Source organism: Gorilla gorilla, chromosome 8, assembly GCF_029281585.2.
Source record: "Gorilla gorilla gorilla isolate KB3781 chromosome 8, NHGRI_mGorGor1-v2.1_pri, whole genome shotgun sequence".
NCBI classification, from domain to species: domain Eukaryota; kingdom Metazoa; phylum Chordata; class Mammalia; order Primates; family Hominidae; genus Gorilla; species Gorilla gorilla.
Genome location: NC_073232.2, coordinates 124,491,045 through 124,498,438, shown reverse-complemented (window position 1 = coordinate 124,498,438; position 7,394 = coordinate 124,491,045). Strand labels below are relative to the sequence as shown.

General features: G+C 45.8%; 1 protein-coding gene across 1 annotated transcript in view; it reads left to right on the top strand.

Annotated features, from left to right (window-relative positions):
- Positions 1-867: 867 nt before the first annotated feature.
- Positions 868-7,394, top strand: part of GPAM (glycerol-3-phosphate acyltransferase, mitochondrial) — a 71,235-nt gene continuing 64,708 nt past the window's right edge. The window contains exon 1 of the mRNA XM_019035412.4: positions 868-1,208. The gene's annotated coding sequence lies outside the window, so the exon portion shown is untranslated. The remainder of the gene's footprint in view (positions 1,209-7,394) is intronic.

Here is a 7,394-nt window from a genome sequence, read left to right as displayed (position 1 = left end):
AACTGCTACCTCCTGTGCTGACATTGTTTTGGGAGGGCAGGGAACTGTGCCAGGTTTGGCTCACCTCAGTGCCCCCAGTCAGCACATCTCTACCAGAGTAGATGCAAAATAAATAACTGTTGAACGAATGCATATTTACCTAATAAGAGGGTTCCCCTTAAGTTCCTTTAAATATTGAGCTCTAATATATCAAGGCCCTTTGAGGGTTTGTCTACCAGTCTATAGGGCTTGTAAGAACCTCAGAGGAAGGAGAGGGAGTTTTTATGCATGTAGTCTTTGCAACAACTAAACAGGAAGTGACTGACCGTGTTTAAAGTCACATGGAAACAGCTAGCAAGGGCCTTTATTCGCCCCTACACCTTCTTAGTCCCCAGAACCTACTCTTTACTAGAGCTCTTCATAAGCCGAACAGAGCAATAATAGCTTTGAAAGGGGAGGGTGGCAGCAGCTGGAAAGAGGATGAAGAAATAAGAGAAGACCAAAGTCATGACTGCTTAAAGACAAATACGAAATGCACATAAAGCATCTCCAACATCTCTCCACGAACTTTTCAGGGTCACAGTCAGTGAGCTGCACATCTGGTGTCAAATAGGCTCACCCCATGGGGACCCCAGCCCCGCTCAGCCCCAGTCAAGCCTCCCTTCCCCTCAGCAGTGAGAAATGCAAATTGGAAACAGCCAGGCCCGGAGCCTGAGGCCCCATGTGAACACTCAAGCTGTGGACACCTCCGCTGAGAATGAGGTTACTGAGCTCAGAGCTTTACTCCCCAGTTAGAAAATCCCCACCAGGCAATGCGAAGAAGACACCATTCATTGCATCATTAAATTGTAACAAGCCCTGAAATGCACTCCAGAAGCCTGGGCCTGTTTGTCCTTGCAGTCGGAAGGAAGCCTGTGATTGGCTGGCCAAGCTCAGCCTAGCAGGCCTTATCTCTGACTGGTTATTATTTGATTAAAGAGGCTTCCTCCTCTTGCGGTGTTTCAAAACTGCATTGGGAGAATTTGCTGCTGCGGGGATACTCTTTCTGAGGTTACTGTGGAGCACCCAAAGTCTGTCAGCCTCTGGCCGTGCAAACAGGCACCCAGAGGAACCAGACCTTGCTTCTTATTCACCCACAGTCTGGGACTGTCTTCTCCAGAGTCTCCATCAGCTTTGCTAATCGACTGATTGGAAATAATTCCTCAAACACCACCAAGTCAAGGATACAGGTATTTAAAAACCTGGGGGGCAGGGAGTAATTTCTTAGGATGTCATGACATGAGACACGGGGGTAGGACGAGGAAGCCTGGGAAGCAGCGTGGAATGCAGGAGAGGCAGACACAGTAGGAAGAAGAAAGTCAAAGAAAAGAACTCAGAATCATGGAATTCTATGCAAAGGCAAAACTGAGGTGCTTGAGCATAGTTATTTGCAGCTGACAAGAGGTGCAAGCACGTTTGTGATGTGACATTCACATCTGTGTGCATTTGCTCCTCATGAAATCCTTCCCGAGTTTTTGCTACTCTTTTGGCCTCCATGAAATCCTCCATCCTGGCTCAGAACCCCCAAATCCTGAGAAGGTTTTGGACAGTTTATGAAAAATCTAATTGCTTTAGCTTGAAACGTCACCAAATCTGATTTGCAAACGGCACATGGCCTTCAAAGGCTCTGCTTAGTAGTACAAATCCTGGTACCAATCCTCGTGATGTTGGCTACAGAGGAAAAAGGAGGAGCTGAGAATGTCTTTTATGAAAGTTTGATTCCCACTTTAAGATCTGTGTTTAACGGGTGATATTCATTCTTATCCCCACTGTATTCCCTACTCAGGGTTGTTTTCTGAGCTTGGATCGGGCAGATAGCTTTATGTCAAAGGACTTTCTCACTGTAGAGGAAAGCTGGGCTCCATATGGGGCCAGCAGGATTTAACCATCTGGAATGAAGATCAAAGACAGCAGAAAAGACAGACTTCATTCTCTCTGTTAGGTTTGGCTGGAGATGGCAGCAGAGGGGAAGATACGATGCAAAACCAAGGAAATCAATACTTTTACTTTAATATTGAGTGGAAAAGAATGTTTTTACAGTATGTCAGTATTCTTAACACTGATTTTTCCCTATATGCATTTCAGGTTAAGAAATAACCATGCCAACCGCATTTCCTCTCTCCACTCTTTGTGGCTGTCTTTATTCCCAAGTACTTCTGTCCGTGTTGTCTTAATTCCCAGTGTTGGTATCCAGATCATCCCTGCTTTGTTGGCCACAGTGGGATGAGTCTGTGCATCCCCCCACAGGATGGTGGAGACGCTTCCTGTGCTGACTGCTGTGGTCCTCAGGGAGCTTTCACTGCAGGGGTCCCGTGGGATTTCCTGAGATTATCCAGAGTATGAGGGCCTAGAAGTTTGTCATAATGACTCATGCTCCTCTTCATAAACTTATGGAAACTGCCAAGAGGTAGAGGACAAGCCCAGTGCAAGGGGTTATACTTCTTGGATGTGATTCTTCTCTGCTCTTTTGGAACATTTTCTCCCTTTGCCATTGCCAGCATAGTCTGGATCCTGTGTGCCTCTTGGGCCTCTTTTCTCATCCTTCTCTACCTCTGTCTCACACAGAAACACTCTTTCAGTTTTCTGGACCCACCATGGTCGAACCTTATCACATGTTATCTTGTCTGCTTAAAGCATTCTTCACCCTACCCTGCCTCTGGGTCTGACCAAGTCAGGAGATTAGTCAGGTCTCTTTCTGAGTAAATCTACTTCTGCTATGAGGTTAGGGTCCCCTGAACTTCCCCTTATTGGACCACTAACCATATTGTCTTATGATTGCTTGTTTCCTGATCCATTGCCCCCACCAGACTGACAGCTGTGAAGGCAGGGTTCATGCCTTTATAATTCTCAGCCAGGACCCCAGAGCCTAGGAATCTGTGACACCCGGTAGGCTCTTTCTTGTGATAATGGCTAACATTGATGGAGTGCTTTCTATATACCCAACACTCTTCTAAGGGCTTTATCTTATTAACTCAGTCCCCACAATGAGCCACTGAGGTCACTGAGGTGAGTGTCAACCCATTTAATGAATGAGCAAACTATAAGTTAAGGCAACTGCCCAAGTTAACACAGTAAATGGCAGACTTCAGAGCCCATGCTTTTTTTTCTTTACATCTGTGTCATCATGACCACTCTAGGGCTGAAAGAGCCAGTGAGAAATGAATGAATGATAGCAGGCTGATGGTAAAAACATTGTAACTGTTTCACATGCTCGGTTGGACCCATTCATTCAGCTGGGCCTACTGAGCACTGACCATGTCCCAAGCTGTGAGCAAGGCTTTGAGAATACAGTGATTAGCAAGCACAGACCCTGAGCTGAGATGCTTTCAGTTCTGAGATCTGCTCTGTTCTCCCTGTCGAGATCAGCTTTCCCGTCCCTCTCACCTACCTTGGTAGCCAGGGTTAAGCACTTACAGGCTTTCGCCTAAACACGAAGAGGAGCTCCAAATCTGGAGTTTTTCCAGCCTTGAAGTAAGTGCTTAATGAAGCTAGCATTGTCCGGAAGCTGACTGTATCTCAGGCACTGTGCTGAGTGCTTTGCCCTGGCTGATCTCATATTTCCTCCTTATGAGGTAGAGGGGTTACCACCACCCTGTGTTTCAGATGAACAAACTAAGGCTAAGAGAGCGTAAGGAATATGCCGAAGCTGGTAAGTGCTAGAGCTGAGACTCAATGGCAGGCTGGTCTAGCCTCCAAGCCTTTGCCCTTTCCATCAACCAGGGGCTTTCTCGAGACCCTAAGCTTTGGGCTCACTGCATCTTGATGACTGGTTTCTGTTATTAAAAGTAACAGCGAGGACGGGCACGGTGGCTCATGCCTGTAATCCCAGCACTTTGGGAGGTCGATGCAGGCGGATCACGAGGTCAGGAGATCGAGACAATCCTGGCTAACATGGTGAAATCCCGTCTCTACTGAAAATACAAAAAAATTAGCCAGGCAAGGTTGTGGGTGCCTGTAGTCCCAGCTACTCAGGAGGCTGAGGCAGGAGAATGGTGTGAACCCAGGAGGCGGAGCTTGCAGTGAGCTGAGATCACGCCACTGCACTCCAGCCTGGGCGACAGAGCGAGACTCCGTCTAAAAAAAAAGTAACAGCGAAAACCGGAATTACTTTTGCACCAACCTAATAATATTCCTGTCAGACAGATATTCCTGTCTGTCTGCCTCCCCAGTTACTGAGTTGGGGTTTTCTCCCTGCTTAGTGGTCCTCAGCCCCCTCTTCCTTGACTGGACCTCTGACCTAACATCTTTTCTGACCACTGATAATTGTGGGCTCCACACTTATGCCTGATTAGGCAAGATGGGGCACCTGCCTGGGGACACCTGCTTTGGGCCGCCCTCAGTCTCCATGTGGCCCCTCCTCTTCTCTTCTCTCAGGGAATGGTCTTGGAGCATCTGGTTCTAGAACATCACGTTTGAAAAAGTCTAAACCAAGGTCCCCAGCTTAAGAAACCCTCATACATCTGTTAATCTTTTGTTAGAAAAGCAGACAGCCTAAGGAAAAGGGTCATTAGAATTCAGAGCTGAATCTTGCTTTTTTCACTTGTTATTTAAATTGTTCAAGCTCTAGTTTCCTCCTTTGTAAAATGGGTGTAATACTTTCTCATGAGGTTACTTTGAGAGTACAGATTCTGTGTTCTGTAAATATGGGTTGTGTGCTTACTGTGTGTGAGGCACACAGCGGGTAGAATAGAGAATGAGGCTGAGAAAGCTGCGTGCCTTTGTGGAACTTGCAGTTGAATGGGGATGACCAACATTTAAAAAATCACACAAACAAACAGCTCAGTCCCATATGTGATGAGAAAAAGAACAGAGGACCTAGTTTAGATGGGGTGGGAGACCCACTGATGAACCAATAGGTTTTGAATCCTTAATAGCCCTCCTCGACCAGAATGCAGGAAGTTCTCAATACTTGCCGCCCTGGCCATGGACCTGCACCTCTCTGGGGCTCAGAGTCTGTGAGAATAAAATGAGGGAGTTGGACTGAATGATTCCTAAGACCGATTTGGCCACCTCTAGCATTTTGTGATTTGATGGCAGGTTAGATCCAGGTGAAACGAGGGCCTCTGACTCCCTATCCTGGGCTCTTCTTCCCCAGGTGCTTCTGCTGGTGGAGAGAAGCTAGGCCCAAACTCAAGGACGGCAGGAGGAAGAAGTGACCAGTTTTGTCTTCTAGAATCCCCATTCTCTCAGCACCTCCCTCCTACTTCCCCCAGCTAGAGCCCAGTATTCACTCCCCTGGGGTCACTCCTATGGGAAAAACTCCCTAAGCCCCTTTCCAGGAACTACATCCTTCCTGTAGACCCAGTTCTCTGTGTCCTTCCTCTCCAAGCACCTGCATGTCCAGCCTGGGCAGTTAACCCACCTGGGGTGGGATTCTTTGGATGGTGAAATTCTGAGAACAGGAATGCTGCGAGGGCAGCAGGGAGCTGAAGATTTGAGAATAGGCCTAGGTCTGTTCCTTGGCTGCCCGTGAGTGTTCCCAATGCTTTCCACTTGACCTCCCCCAGGCTCACGATGTTCCCTCTGCACAGCACACAGTGTCTATTGTGAGCTCTTATTAGTGACATCTCTTACAAATGGCTGGTTAGCATTTTTTCCAGACAGAGCAGAAACTCTGGAGGTGGTGGGGAGGCTAAGTTTGCAGAGGGTGATGAAAGGAAATGCTTAGCCTCAGGCCCCTGAAAGAATGGAGATATCAGCATCTTCAATTCTCTCCTACCTTTCTGGGGTGGGGTTGAGGGGGGCTGTCCCCTTGACCTCCAGAAGCATATGCATTCTTTCTCCATCTCTTCTTCCCTAACTGGGGTCTCACTCTTGCCTTCAGCTCTCTGTTATCCAATACCCCCCATTGTTTGCTGGTCATGGGGCTTAGTGGGACCTCCGGGGGCATTGGTGTTTTAGCCGACGATGCCTGAAGAGAGCAATAATGGTGGGGAAACTGAGGTAGGCATGAGACTTCAGGGCACACAACTCTTCTCCATATGAATTCAAGATTTGAAAACTCCCTGTTTGATGGTGGAGTCATAGAGAGTTGAATGTTAAGAAAGGGACAGAGATGTTATGCAACAAAACTCTAGATCAAGAATATTTCCAAAGAGAGGTTGAATAGGAAGTTGTACTCCAAGGCAATTACCCCCAACAGCTCGTAAGAGGAAAATGATAGTATATGTGCAATGAAATGTTCACTCTCATCCTTCAGTTCCCAGAACTTCAGCCTTACTATTCCCACCACGTGGTACTGGGTTCTCCAACTGCCACAGCACGTCAGACGTAAAACAGGGACCCTGCGTGTCAGACTGAGTCAGTGCTAATTAAATCATTGCATCACGGCTCCTGGGCTCTCCAGGCACAGGCAGACAGGAGCCCTTTCCCTACCCTGTCTGCCTTGCCTGGGTGCACTTGCTTAGTGAGCTTTGCATGCAAACTCTACCCATGCCCTGTGGGGCTGGCGGGAAGTGTAGCTGTGTTATGGGCTTCAGCATCCTGCCAGAAATCAGATTGGCCATAAAAACACCTAAAATGAGTCTTGAAAGAAAGTGACATTCATTTCCCTGTGGGCTGGACATTCTGCAGGAAAGGGATGGTTGCCGTAGAAATGAACCCTGAAGGCTGCTAGTAACAGTGTCATTCTTTTTTTTTTTTTGATTTAAATTACTTTATTTTAATGTTACTTAAACATGTTCAAAAAATAGATATGTCCTTATGCTTTTAGCTGCGTATAATTATAATACCAAAAGCAGTTTACAAATACAGGAACAAAATGACAAAAACAATAAAATAAAAAATAGCAACATGTATCTAATGAGGCATAAGATTTTGTTTTCCTAAAATTAAATCACCTTTGGCAATGTGGATCAGGTAACAGCTGCTCCAGTGTAGGCTTTTGAAGTTTGTTATACCTTTAATTACTCCATGCTGTATAACAACTTGATTCTCATTCATACTATGCCTCTGTGAACTGCTGAGAAACTTTCATCTGTATAGTGCAACATAATGCCAGGTGTCCATCACTTAGTGGAAATCATTTACATTTTAATTCTCCTTTATTTTTTTCTACTAGGTTTTTGGAATACAGGTATGTTTGTGGAGGCATGAAGACAAATGTAATCTGGATTACACAGGTGATCTAAAATGCACATATATTTTTGTCAATTAGATTATTTAGAAGGGAATGCAAATTATTTTGAATTATTTTACAGAGACATGAAGTTTTGAAAATATAAATGGTTTTAGTTCTTCTCTGTAATAAACTGACACAATATTTTTCAATTGCACGTCTAATCTTTCACTTTCTGGTTAAAATATACTGATGATCAGCAAGTCAAAATCCAGAGAATATCATACAAGGCCATTTACAATGCGATCCCAGTGTGCCT